The 14,747-nt window shown below is 41.9% G+C and overlaps 1 protein-coding gene and 1 long non-coding RNA gene across 3 annotated transcripts in view; one reads left to right on the top strand and one right to left on the bottom strand.

Annotated features, from left to right (window-relative positions):
• The window catches only part of LOC138287490 (uncharacterized), a 153,345-nt gene extending 153,069 nt beyond the window's left edge, over positions 1-276 (top strand). Inside the window, exon 3 of the long non-coding RNA XR_011202224.1 lies at positions 172-276. This is a non-coding gene — a long non-coding RNA (uncharacterized lncRNA). The remainder of the gene's footprint in view (positions 1-171) is intronic.
• Positions 1-14,747, bottom strand: part of AGBL3 (AGBL carboxypeptidase 3) — a 480,467-nt gene that overhangs the window by 113,062 nt on the left and 352,658 nt on the right. The window lies entirely within an intron of this gene.

Raw genomic sequence — 14,747 nt, 5'->3', positions numbered from 1 at the left:
AATATATGTAAATTCTAATTTAGCAGCCTAAAAACAGGCTATACTGCCAGTTCCATTAATTTACTTTACGAGATGAAAGAAATCAGAACAAGCACTAAAAAGGTCATGAAATGAATGTAAAGCAACATTTTTAAAACATCCTTCACAAACCCTTTTTGTTTTCTTTTTAAGTGAGTGATCGGAAAAGAAACGGGCAATGTTACTGAATGGGCTGCAGCAACAGAACATTGCACCATTAAGGTCATACTGGCCTCCAGTGACCCATCATGCCCTGCAGGTGGCAGATGTCTTCGTTCATTCCGAAGCAGCAGGTAACAGGAAAGGTTTCACAGAATTTTATACATTCCATCAGGGTTGCTTATGATTTCAATACGGATTCCCCTGAAGTAGAAGGAGTATGTTACTAACCCTGTAAGCATCTACTCTTAGGGTGTAGTGTTGCAAATTCACATGTTATGCACACTCCTGTCATCTACTGTTGGGATTAGACACTACAACTTCTTATTCTTGTAGATTCTTTTGTGGCTGACATGGCGTTGAGACTCTATCTCTTCGAGGGTATGTGTATGATGAACAGCTCCATTGTTAGATTGTTTATTTCTTCCCACCATTGTGGCCAGTGAGGACACAGCTAGTAAAGATACAGAAATGAGCAAGTATTATATCTATAAGCCCTAAATATATATACATAACAAAATACACTGTATTATACATAAAATCTGACACCAAAGAATGCCTGCTGGCGACGGCTCATGTGAATCTGCAGCCCTACATACTATGAGTAGATGCTTACAGGGTAACATACTCCATGCGTAGCATGCGTTGGCTGCAGATACACATGCTATGCATAGACTGTAAAACAATTCCCCTTTTGTTGTGACTCTAGGCACTTGATGGTGCAGATGTCTGCAATAATTGTTCTTAATTCTGGCTCATCTTCATCCTCATTTTCGGAAAGCTTGTTGTCTTGCTTGCACATCCACACAATAGTGTTCAATAAACAAATGTGGATTCATCCATGTTGCTGCCTTGCAAATGTCGGCTACATGAATGTTACCTAGAAAAGCCATTGAAGCACTTTTTCCTAGTAGGATGTGCTCGTAAAACTACTGGTAATACTCTCTTGGATTTGACATTACATATCTGTATGCATTTGACTATCCATCTAGCAATGCTGGCTTTGGAAATTGCGTTTTCATTTCCAGGGTTCGTAATATCAAGAAACAACTGTTGTGTTTTCCTAAATGGTTTAGTCTTCTCAATACACTACACTAACACTATCATGTCATCAAGTGTATGAAGTACTCTTTCTGTAACTATCTCTGGCTTTGAAAAGGAGACTAGTAGATCAACTATCTGATTAAGGTGAAAAGGTAAAATTACTTTAGGAAGAAACTTTGGGTTTACTTAAGTGGTACCTTTTCAGGTAACACTTGAATGTGAGGTCCTTCTACTGAGAGAGCACATATTCCAATAGCCCTTCTAAGTAAAGTGATAGCTACATGGAAAGCAACCTTCCATGACAAAAACTGTAATGGACCGGAAAGTAATGCATTGAAAGGAGTTGACATTAGCCTGGTGAGTACAACATTTAAATTCTTTGATGGGACGGGTAGGTCCTCTTGGAGAAATTACTCTTTTGAACCCTTTCATAAAAGCTTTATAGACTCTTATATGGAAAAGGGACTGTTGTTTTCTGTTTTTCAAGTATGCTGTAATAGCAGCAAGATGCTGTCTTACGGAAGTGTGTGTTATATGTGATTTTTGTAAGTGTAATAAATAGCACACCAGCTGATGTACTGTGGAGGTACAAGGGTCCATGTTCTGAGCTAGACCGTAGTGGACAAAGGTTTTCAAAGATATTCTCCTCCAAATCAGGGTATACAGCAGTTTTTGGTTTTCTGTTTGGTAGAAACTTCTTCCACCTGTGACTTGTGCATGTATGCCTGTATTGCCAGAAGAGCATTGACTTTGATGTCATTGTCTTTGATGTCTATGGCTTTTTCTACGCCAGCAGTTGGGTTGGTGCCAATTGCTCCCCTGGAGTCAATGGCTTGTGCCTGTTTGGCTCTCACAAGGGGCTGCGGCGCGCTGATGGTTTCGACAGTGTTGAGGGTTGCACAAGAGTCTATGGCTTTGTCGGCACCCATAGGTGCTGTGGCCTTGAGGGTTGTTTGTCCCCTCCTTGTTCGCCCTTGTGGCCTGGAGCCCCATTTAGGACTGATAGGCTCATTGTCCTATCTTAGCTCAGAGGCACACTCTCAGTGTCAACCAAAGCACGTGGGCTGTGGTGCACCAAGACAGTGGTTTAATGGTGTTGGGGTTATGGATTTTAAGTATACAAGGGGCTGATGACCCTGGTACTCACGGTCATTGGAGTGGTCTTCATATTGATCCCTTAGGCGTAGGCTCCTGAGGGAGTTCTGTTTGAAGGTGATGGCTCATCTTCATCCTCATTTTCGGGATGCTCGGAATTGTCGGAAGCAGCATAGTGCAGACTGCACAAGATGGGTTCGCCTTCCTTTTCCTCCTACTCTCTGCCAGTGCCGACCTATTGCTCTTCTGTGGAGAATTCGGCCTCTCCCTCCATCTTGCACTAGACGTTGGGAGTGAAGGGTCTTTTTGTTCTTAACCAGGTTGCTGGTTGTGCAATCCTGTTCATTGTACTCCAGAGACGAGCAGAGGTTTCAGACATTGAGTTAGTCAGAATAGGTGTATTTTGATCCACACTGTGGGAACTTTCAGAAAAGTCTCGCCTTCTTCACTTCCATCACCTGGAGCAAAGCATTTTCATTGACTTGGAAGAAAGGGTAGACACGAGGCGTCTGCCTCGGTCGATGAAGTTGTGGAATTCATTAGGAAAAACAGAACAGTCGATGAATCAAGTGAGAAACGGGTCATAGAAAATGGGTCCGTGTCTGCCCACATCAAGAAGATGTAAAGGCTACAAAGGTACATGGAGCTCCTCACTATCCGTCCTAACCAGATGGCGGAAAGAAACAATCTGAAGATGGAGTTGTTGATCATGCACGTTCACTCAAAGAGGAGGAGTCCTGGCGCCACGTCAGCAACAAAAGACTCTTCAAGAAAAACAAGTTGTAAAGTTTGAGCTTAACACTAGATAACAAGAGTGTGCATAGCACCTGTATCTGCAGCCAACACATGGTATGAATTTAGAATTACAGGTAAGAAGCCATTTGTTTCTGGGGATCTCCACTGATGACCATAAGCACTGAATAGAATGGTTAGCTCACCCCCTAAGCTGAGATAGAAGACATAAAAGGTATACAAACTCAGCAAAGAGGTTTCTCAAAAAGGTCTGCCCTATTTGGGCAATTGCCCTAGAATCTGAATGAATCAAGACAATAATGTCATGTAAAGGTGTGAACAGATCTCCAGGATGCTGACTTGCAGGTTCTACAGATTGGAATATGTCTTAGAATTGTAGCAGTAGCCGCTTTACTTGTGGTTGCATTGTCTGTGGCTTTCCAAGTAAGGTTTTGTGTGCAAAAGACTATCTATCTAGATAAGGATTGTTTGGATGGGACAAACCGTGTCTGCAGTGGACCAAAGCTTGAAAACAATTGGTTGGACTTTCTCAAGTCCTTAGTTTTAGCTTGATCGAACTTTAACACCCTTCTCACATCGAAAATGTGGAGGAAACTCTCTGGACAAGAGTGATTCTGGGAAAAAGTTAGGTAAAGTTATACTCTGATTGACATGAAAGTCCAGTAAACTTTTAGGGAGGAATTTGGGATATGTTCTCATCACTACCCTGTTACTGTGAAAAACTGTGTAACGTTTGTGAGAACTAAGTGGCTAAATTTCACTAACCCTGCCTACAGAGGCTATATCCACTTGGAAGGAAGCTTTTTTATGTAGCTATTTGTAGGCAAATGTGAAGCCATATTTTGAGGCTCTAAAGGAGGGTTTATGAGATGTAAAAGGACAATACTCAATTCACACAGAGGCGAAGGTCTCTGGATGGGAGAATACAAATTTCTTAATGCCTGCAAGGAAATCCATACCTACAGGATGTTTTATAAAGAGCATTTGTGAAGAGTGTTTTCTGTAGGCTGTGAAAGTGGCATGATGAACTTTAATAGAGGAAAATTGCAGCTTCCCTTTAGCCAAATAAAATAGATATGGAAGCACTGCTTCTTCTTTTCAGGTGAAACACCAAAATTGTTCTGAGCACACAAGAAGCAGAATCCATTTCATTTAAAAGATTAGGACGCTCTTGTAGATGGTCTTCTGGCTTCTCTGAACATGCCCATGCACTGTTGAGGAAGATTCTGATGGACATATCGTATGAGTTCAGGAGCCAAGTTGCCAAGTTCAAGGATTGAAGGTTGAGATGCAATATTTGGCCATCTGAACTGGTGCAGAAGTTTGAGTTTGCATAGCAGCCTCCTGAGTGGCCATTCTAAGAGGTGGAGACGATCTGTGAACCACTACTGATAGCACCGTTCCGGGGCGATAAGAATCATTCAGGCCTTCGAGTGAGTTTGATTGATGATCACTGATGGCAATTAGGGTAATGGAGGAATAAGCAATGGGAAATCTGCCTGACTGATTGAGAAATAGGGCATTCTCCAATGTGTCTGGCCGGTAAAACCTTGAGGGAATGTTTGGCTTTTTCTTGCTTTTTCCATTTGCAAAGAGGTCTATTTAAGGGCACTCCCCAATCACAAATGATGCCTTGTAACACAACACAGTTTAATACCCATATGTGGTTCTCTTGAATGGTCCTACTGAGAGTGTCTGCCTAAACATTCTAGATGCCTGGCAGATAGACAGTCATGATTTTAGCAATACCTGGACACTAGCCATTTCCATATTTTTTACATTTCCAGGGACAGCACTTTGGATCTTGTCCCTCCCTACTCAGATAATGCATGATTGCTGTATTGTCTGTCTGGATAAGGAGGGATATGGAAGGAAAACCTACAGAGCTAGATGTACCACTCTCAATTCCAGGAGTTTGATGTGATATGTGTGTGCCTTCAGAGATCAAGAGCCTTACATCTGAAGGTGATCCATGTGAGCACGATAACCCAATAGGAGCACCTCTGTTACTATTGTCTGTGTTGGGATGTCTTCATAAAAACTCATTCCCTTGAACAAATGCTCTGGGAAACTCCTCCAGCTGTATGCTTGCTTTGCATGTGTTATTAGGGTCACTTTGTCTTCCCATTTTCCTGAGAGTTGGTCTAAATGATTCTCCAGACACTGCAGCAAAGTTATCATAATCAGACGTCCATTTGTTACCAGGAAGAAGCAGGATGCCACTGATACTAGAAAACATTATATTTGCCTCACTGTTGGATGGGCTGTTTCTTCAGGTTGCAACATTTCTAAAGGACAGATAAATGTCTCTCTTCGAAAGAAAACACTTTTGTCTTTACGGTATCCATACTGCTCCATGGAATTAAGGGATTGCACTGGGATGGAAATGGATGTTGTATGATTTTCATGCAGTCCCAGTCTGTTAACGTTGCCAACAGCAATCTGGTAATGTTTGGCATGCTGGCTGATATGTTGAAGCTTTGATTAGCCAATCATCTAGACAGGGGTACAAGAATATCTTCAACCTCCTGAGATGTGCTGCAATTATCGCCATGCATTTTGAAAAGGTCCCGGGTTCAGGCTTGAGACTGAAATGAAGGACTTTGTATTGGTAATGGCCACTTCCGAATGTAAACCTCAAGAATGTGCTATTTTTTTGGTTTCTTGCAGATCTACAGAACACAGCAAATCCCAGAAATGTAGTTGGAGGTAGATCTAATGGTGAGCCAACATTCTGACCTGTTTTTTGTGAATCCACTTGTTACCTTTATTCTGAATTCGAATAGTTCTGAACGCTTTCATTGGTGCCTTCTTCATCAGAAAATAATGGGAATAAATTTCCATTCATCTATGAGTAATTGGAATCTTTTCCACAGTCTGATTTCGTGAAAGGATGGAGACTTCTTGCTGAAGTTGTTCCTGATGAAAAGGGGATGACTTCTTTGGTGGAATTGCTGGTGGAGAATACTTGAATCTAAGACAGTGTCCATTTTGCTCAACCCAGTCGCGGGTTTCGGTTTTCTCCTCTTAGAGGTAAGATGTAATGCTTCCCCCCACTGGAGCGGGTAACTGAAGAGGGGGAAGTGGGAACTTATGGTTTGCCACTGGTAGCAGGAATAGTGGGTGGGGCAGAGTGTTGGTGACCTCCTCTGCCTCTGGATTGACGCCTCTGCTGTTGATGTCAGTGAAGCAATTGTACCCGCTTAGGGTAATATCAGTGGTCGTGGGGTCCAAAGGAATGTTTTCTGTATTCCTTTCTCTTTTCAAATCTGACCTCTTGCAGAGTGTCTAGTTATGTTTTAGTGCAAGATAGCTAATCCGCAAGTGATCCAAACAAAGTGCAACCTGAAAACGGAAGATTAAAAATTACTTCAGGTTTGAGTTCCCAGATTCTAAGCCAAGGTGAACTACATAAGCCATGATAGCGTCCCTAGGCTGCTAGAAGGGATGCATCGACTGCAGCACTGATGACTTGACTGGATACCATCTATACCTTTGCTTATGATCTCTGCTAAAGTCTTAGCTGGACAAAGCTTCAGGCTGTAGCCAATGAGTGCTCCACAAGGCCAGATATTCCTTCGGCAAGGAGCCACTACACAGCATTTGCAACAGCAGAGAAGAATGTAGCAGGAACTACCATCAAGTCAGACTGACTCGCGATGCAACTTGGGTGGATGGGCGAGCAGGTAGATCCCAGCTCCTCTCGGTTTATTAGGGCACATTTTGCCTGAATATTTACCAAGTCCCACATTTTGCATTTGGGCTATCTGGGCACTTTTATCACCACTTCAAAGGGTCCAGGAGAATATGGGCAACACTTGGAGCATAAGGACTCACTCAGAAAGGGTCAAGGTGCAAGTTCAAGATGGTTGGAGCATTTTCCTTCCCAGAGGCTCTGATCATGAGGCCAACCGACTAGCTCTTGGAGTCACTCTAGTAGTCATGGGTTCAAGCAGAAAAGTAGGTCTCAAGCAGCCTGGCAGTCCTCTGGAGCAGCAGGCAGTAGGCCACAGACAGCAGGGCAGTCCTCTGAGAGTCCCCCTCAGGTCCAGAAGTTAAATGAAGAGCTGGTCTGAGGCCCTAATTGTATACCTGCTTAGCCTTGAAGTGGAAGACATTTCTAGAGGAGAGGTATACTGGAATTTCGTTCCTCCTTGCCTTTGTCTCAGGATGTCTGGGGGCAGAAAAGGCTAGTGTGAAATTGTGTGTGGGCTGACACAGTTTCCTTGAAGTGCAAATGGGGCTGTGCACAGCTCTGCAACTCCCATCCTGTCAGTATGACCCAACCTGCCAACATCGTGTCCCCCTTTTGTGCAACAATCTGGGGGGAATACACCAAGGCCAACTGCCAACTACACCTAGTCATGTGACCAAGGAAACTGGCTGCAGGGACCAAATGGGTAGAACAACAAAATGCCAACTTTCTAAAGGTGATATTTTTTAGAATTGTGACTTAAAATTTGATTTTAACATTAAAGATGGTTTTACAGTACTAGTCCATTAGACACCAAGCATGACATTTCTACATGCTCCCAAACAAAAGTTATCACTTAGTAAATATAATAAGGTAACCCAATGTTATTCTATGGGACAGGTAGGCCTCACAGAGGTGAAAAATGAATTTTTGAGTGTTACACCTCACTACCGGGACAACGTAAAACTTAAAACTACATATTCAATGTTTTAAATACACTGCACACGGCCTACCTCACACGGCCTACCTCGGGGTGACATATGTGTATTAAAAAGGCAGTTTTAGGCCTGGTAATGGGTTTATTTTGCCAGGGCGAATTGGCAGTTTAAAACTGAACACAGGCAGCAATGTCAGGCCTGAGACGTTTAAAGGGGCTACTTAAGTGGGTGGCACAATTAGTGCTGCAGGCCCACTAATGGCATTGGCATATACAGGCACTGGGTATATGGTATACCACTTTACTAGGACCTTCATTCAAATGATCAATTAGGTCTAAACCAATTTTACCATGTTTTAGAGAGTGAGCACAAGCATTTTATCACTGGTTAGCAGAAGTAAAGTACACAGGGTCCTAAGGCCAACAAAAACAAATTTGGCAAAATAGGAGGGGAAAAGGTAATATGTTTGGGAGAACACCAACTACGTGTGACAGGTCTAATGGGTGTGATGATGGGAGAAGCCAGTCTGGAAAGTGAGTAAGCACTGGAGTACTCAGGCTGAGTCAGAAGAAAGCCTGCACACTTTCTCCCTCGAAAGCCACTCTGCTGTTTTCTTGTCCACAGCATAAGAGGGCCCCGACACTGATGAACTTTTCAATGTCATTAGTCTCCTTGCCCGCAATGTCGACACAGCCCTTAATGTTGAGTAAGTAGGTATTGTACCTCGTCTCAACATTGATTTCCTCTATTTTATATTGTCAGCATCCCCAGCATTCAGTAGAGGCCAAGCTGTCTCCATTGATAACAAATTTTGGCCACTCAAAAAGCCTTATATGGCTCCACCCTTTGTACACCATTTTTCTTGGAGCCTACAGGCACTTGCTAATGGTGACATAGAAAATTCAACCAAAACATCCAAAGGAGACAGCGTGCCTAAATCAAAAGTGAGTACATTCATAATGCATTGAAACTGTCTTTGCACTTTCTGGCCAACAGGCTCATTTTCCTACACAGAGTTAGACAACCAAGACATATGAATAAGTGGCTCCATAACCTTCCATCTCTTGGCAATTCCTTCCCCAACCAATGTCCGGTTAAGGTAATAGATATTTGAAGAAACCCCCCAATTTAAACAAACCTGGATAGTAGAGAGTTTAGCAGAGAAGCCTGATCTGTACCACTAAATATTAGGTAGGTATATATTTCACCACAAAGCTGTCATTTAAACTTCAAAATAGGATGTATACAACTGAACAGATAGAAAAGGAAGACCCTAAGGGCCATATTTATACTTTTTGACGCAAAACTGCGCTAACGCAGTTATGCGTCAAAAAAATTAGCTCCGGCTAACGCCATTCTGAAGCGCCATGCGGGCGCCGTATTTATTCAATGACGTTAGCCGGCGTTAGCCGCCGGCGCTGCCTGGTGTGCGTGAAAAAAAACGACGTACACCAGGCAGCGCCGGCGTAGGGGAAAAATGGAGTATGGGCGTCCAAAAATGGTGCAAGTCAGGCTGAGGCAAAAAAATCACCTCAACCCGATTTGCGCCATTTTTCTACGACGCCCAACCCCCATTGAAATGACTCCTGTCTTAGCAAAGACAGGAGTCATGCCCCCTTGCCCAATGGCCATGCCCAGGGTACATATGTCCCCTGGGCATGGTCATTGGGCATAGTGGCATGTAGGGGGGCACAAATCAGGCCCCCCATGCCACAATTTTTTTACAAAAAAAATACTTACCTGAACTTACCTTAATGTCCCTGGGGTGGGTCCCTCCATCCTTGGGTGTCCTCCTGGGGTGGGCAAGGGTGGCAGGGGGTGTCCCTGGGGGCAGGGGAGGGCACCTCTGGGCTCATTCTGAGCCCACAGGTCCCTTAACGCCTGCCCTGACCCAGGCGTTAAAATCCGGCGCTAATGCGGGTTTTTTAGACCCGCCCACTCCCAGGCGTCATTTTTGCCCGGGAGTATAAATACGACGCATATGCATCGGAGTCATTTTTTAAGACGGGAACGCCTACCTTGCATATCATTAACACAAGGAAGGTGTTCACGCAAAAAAAATACGCTAACTCCATGAACTTTGGCGCTAGACGCGTCTAACGCCAAAGTATAAATATGGAGTTAGTTTTGCGTCGAATTTGCATAGAAAAAAACGACGCAAATTCGGCGCAAACGGAGTATAAATATCCCCTAAGTCCTCCCTCTGTAACTGGCACCATGCACATACATGGTTACTAGGCCTGAGCAATATTTTAATTATGCTAGTGAAATTCACAAAATTCCTGAATTCAGAGTCAAACAAACTTCCTAGAAAATTTGCACTGTATGAGTTTGTATAACCTTTTTTACCTCGCATGACAAAAAAATCTTGAGATATACCAACAGGAAACTGGTTTGCACAGAAAATGTCTTGGAGAATTATTATTTGTGTGTGCAAACCAGTCTCTTGTCAGTATTTCACCAGACGTATTAATGTGATGTGTGCGCTTGGGTAAAAAAATATATCAACAAACAATATCTTGGTACAGAGTATTATTTTCCATCATTTTCAATGTCATTTTGTGAGCACACAATTTCGTACATCCCTATGGTTTTCTGTAATATTTCTAGACAATATACAGCAATTGCCATGACCATTATCATACTTATTACTAGGCCGTCAAAGCTACCCACAACTAGTTTTTTGCACATGCAAGAATGACTTATTTGGAAAAAAAATCAGGCCCAATGCCCTGAAGTGGAGCTATTTTCAAATTCTAATTCACATTATCTCTATGAAACTGAATCAGCCAAGTGGTATTTGAACAGCAGGGATGAAGTGATAGACATAAGCAAAGTGCTCTTCTATTTATATGTAATCTAGAAACAAAGCTGTTTTATGCATACCCATTCTAAAAAAACTTCCATGTAAACTGCGTCCATATTCTTTTTTTTAAATTAAGGATATTTCCTTAGTTCTTTGAACTCTTTCAAAATGAAAGCTGCTTCCATTTTCCACAGTGGATAACAGAAATCCTTATTCCTCTCCTTTTTTACTATTTTGTTGGGGGTTGGTGGGGAAAGCCCCACAAAATGCCTGCTCATATCTCCCCCAATCTCTAGACTTGATTGTCTCCTATTTTGTTCCCCCTCAAACTCCTCTAATTTATTATTTCTTTTTATCATATTTCTCCTGCTCATCCCATTTTTCTCCCATTTCCCTATTTGGAGGGAAAGTCCCTAACAACCCACCTCTTCCTTTCACCCCCCTCTGTCCTCTGTACAATAGTCCTTCTCGCCCCCCTACTTGTCATGTGTGATTTCTACATTTGTGCTTCCAGTTAGTTTCTTTTGCTTCTCCAAATAAATCTTAGCCACTTCTAATCTGTATCTTGACTCCAAACCTGCTTAACTTTCGGTTTCCTGATTTCCTCCATCTTGTCTCTCTAGATCCTCCTGGCAAAGACTGGGTAGGCAGAATAAACAGACTACAACTTTCTTTTTTTTTTAAACTACTATTTCCTCATTTTTTAAAATAACTATACTCATCGTTCTTAATACATTTTGAAAGGTATTTTTTAAATTACAGAGTCATGATTCAAACTAGGCCAAAAATATTTACCAATTTCATTACTTCACCAATTTGGAGATTTTTCTGTCTAGGTTCTGGGGTTGGTAGTGAGTACTCCACAAATATACTAAAATAAATGGGGAACTTTGTGCATTTCACAGAACACGTTTTCAAACATATTGGCTAAAAAAAAGCTCAGGTTACTATAGGGTCTTTCAAACAAATGTGGTATTTTCATGTACCTGCAAATTGTTAATTGTGCCTATATTATACTTATGAGATGTTATGAGATAATTGCAAATACATGGGATCCTTTCATTTGCCAGTAAATTATCTGAAACAAAAAAATTAATGCTGTGCAGATGTATGGTGTTTAGTTTCCTACGGCAAAACAAAAGGATGATGGACGGAGTGCTGAACAATGCAAACACTCACCCCCAGTCACAGATCTGGGTTTAATCCATCGTTCTTTTGCCCAGACGTGGTTCCCGTGCTTCCCATGCCACTGGATTCAAGCTAGCCTGGCTGATGAGGGATCTCTGTACTGGGGGTGAATGTTTGACATTGTTCAGCATTCCATCCATCACTTGTTCTTTTTGCGTTTAGTTTCCTACTACTGGTCTTTGTGCCAAAGTTGGAAGGTGAAGTATTTACGTGGTAAGGTGTTTTGTAGGGTAAGAATAAATCTCTACCCAGATGGATGTCAGCATAAGCACTAGCTTGCGTTTTGACTGTACCAGAGTCAATGGTAGCAAAAGTATTTTTTCTGGAGAGCACATCTCCTCTTCATTACTATCCAGTGCAAACCATGTGCCACCCTTTAACCAAGACAAGCAGAAACTGGATCTACAGTATAAGAGGTTCAGAGAAGTACTCAGTGTATTCGTGCCACCACTCCATGTCCTTTCTGTCGTAATCCATATGCATATTACTCAATTTCCTCTCATATTATGACATCAGGTGTAATCTGTATGTGTCTTTGCTTTCTTTTTAGAAGCCCATTGCTTCCACTGATTGCTTTTCTTCACACTATCATTTACTTGTTTCTTACTCAATGTCGCTCCTTCCTCTTCTTGTGTTTGTCCTTCCCGTGAAGAATAGCTTCTTTAGCATACATTTGACTTGAAGACTTGTATCCTTCCACTGCTCACATTTAGGGGACTACTTTTTTCTTTCTGTTTACGCACTTAGGGACATATGTACAAACACATTTTCCCATTGACACAGAATGGGGAAAACCCTTTGCTACATCTGGCCCTTAATGAGACTGAATGTGTTTTCTGCTCTCTCTTGTGAGCTGTGCCCTTTCTGCATTGCTCCATTGTTCCCCACTTGCTTTCTCTCTTGTTTGCTGCTTACCCTGTTCAATATTCGCCCCACCCCATGCGTTCCATGTTGCTTCCTCTTCATCTCACTCCAGCTTATTTTTTTTTTAAATGGGCCCGTCACTGGGCCTAAGGCACATCCACTGCTCCTCCTGCCCACTTCCTGTTGCTTCCCCATACCTGGTCATCCATTGCTCCCCCACCCCTTGTGAAGCTGCATATAAAAAACGACTTGCTGTTAGACCACTCTTCTATGAAAAAAATATCTGTTGTCTTGGATTTATAAGTACAAAATAAAAGATGGTGCCTACGTCATTCAATAGGTGCATGCATGCGTGGTGATGCATTCATGCACCTATGAAGTGACACAGCAGTTTTCAGTGTCATGAAGATCATTGCAACTTTTTTTCATGTAATTTTCTTTTATTTTTGGTCGCTGCTGCACAGCATCGGCAAAAAAGCATTGGTAAAGACAACAAGTCAAACAGAAGAGACATCCTGGCTTTGCCAACGCTTGTTTACATATGACCCGGCCAATGGTGTCACTGTTCCACCTATGTACCCATCCCTCTTTCATAGGTTGACCAAGCAGAATGGTAGTAACGGCTACTCCACCTCTTATGGAATTTCATTCAGGAGTTATCTTGCAAACACGCTATATGAGTGCCAGCTCTTTTTAAATACAAGCCAATTCTCCTTTTCATATATGACATAAGCACCCTTACATTGCAAGTCATGATTCATATACCATACCAGTCAATGCCACTCCAAATGAAATCCAATGCCTTCAGCTTCCAATTACCCTACGCTCCAGTCGCTCAACCTCTCCCCATTCTTCTTTTCTGGTGCTACCGTTGGAGTGTGTCTTTCAAAAGCAATATTAACATGAAAAGCTTGCAATATCTTGTGTGATGAAGCTGCATAGAAAATGTGTTAACATAGAAAATAATGCACACATTTGCAATGTGCTGACGGGGAGTGGCTACCAATGTATACAAAAACTAATGAAAGCTTGTTAATTCTGAATTTTATGCAATAATGTTTTGAATTTGTATCAGCAGATCATAATTAGAGTTATGTAGTAAGAAGTTGCTTATTAATTGATAGGCCTTAGCTTAGCGAGGGTGTGGGCCTAGATGCCTGGTCTCGTATTAAACTGCATTTTTCTAATGTGCAATGTTCTGTTTTCCTGAAGGACATGAAGCTGTACTTTTCCAAAAGTTATGTGTATGTAGCCGTAGTAGATTCTTTCTCATGAGAACCGACTTGCTCAAGGAGACGTTCTTGCTGAATGCAACAGTGTAATTTGTAACAGATGCAAGGTTAGCTGTAGTAAGAGAAAACAATAGAGACACTGACTGGATCTTAAACTGTAACTCTTTCTACCTGACATTCCAACCGATGAAGGCGTCAATAACATGAACCAATCCGCGACATGAGAACTGTGGTTTGTGGAAAATTCTGGCAAATTGAGTGAAGAATTATTGGACAGAGATAATGATGCACCAATTATTATCCAATAGGGAGTTATGGGCTAATTAGGTGGTTTTGATTTAACAGAGTCCTTTTTCCTTCCGAGAGAGAGAGAGAGAGAGAGAGAGAGAGGCGCAGAGACTTTTAGACTTCACTTACTTCACAGAGACTTTTCACTCTTTTGCTTCTCCTGATACTTTGAACCATCCTTTGCCCATTCTTTGCTTGATGCTAACTTCTCCTCCATATGAGGGAAGAGAGTTCAGTCCGTAGCTATGCTATATTGAGACTTTGCCCCGTCCTATCTCTGCTGATGGTGAATTTACTGATGTCCTGAGGACGAAGACTGGCGCTGTTGGCTGATCTGTTGGATTGGTAACTATCTGATGCAAAATTTAAATTGTCTGTTTGCCTTTCCTTTCTAGGTACCAACTGCTATTTTGATAGAGGCCATAGTTTAGATGTTTTCTAAATTTGTGTTTCTAAAATGTTTGCATGAAACCCAACATGCTAATGCTAATTTTAGGTTAGTTAAGGCGTTCACAATTATCTCATGCAAATAGACAAATGACTGAGTTCACGCTTTGTTGAATCATGTATTACTGAGACTTTCCTAAGTTGCTTCATATTAATGACGTGTCTAAATACTGAATTAATATTCTCTATGCTTTGATTAATTGTGTTCTAAATTGCTAATT

Source organism: Pleurodeles waltl, chromosome 4_1, assembly GCF_031143425.1.
Source record: "Pleurodeles waltl isolate 20211129_DDA chromosome 4_1, aPleWal1.hap1.20221129, whole genome shotgun sequence".
NCBI classification, from domain to species: domain Eukaryota; kingdom Metazoa; phylum Chordata; class Amphibia; order Caudata; family Salamandridae; genus Pleurodeles; species Pleurodeles waltl.
The sequence above is the reverse complement of the archived record's forward strand: the minus strand, read 5'-3'. Positions and strand labels throughout refer to the sequence as shown.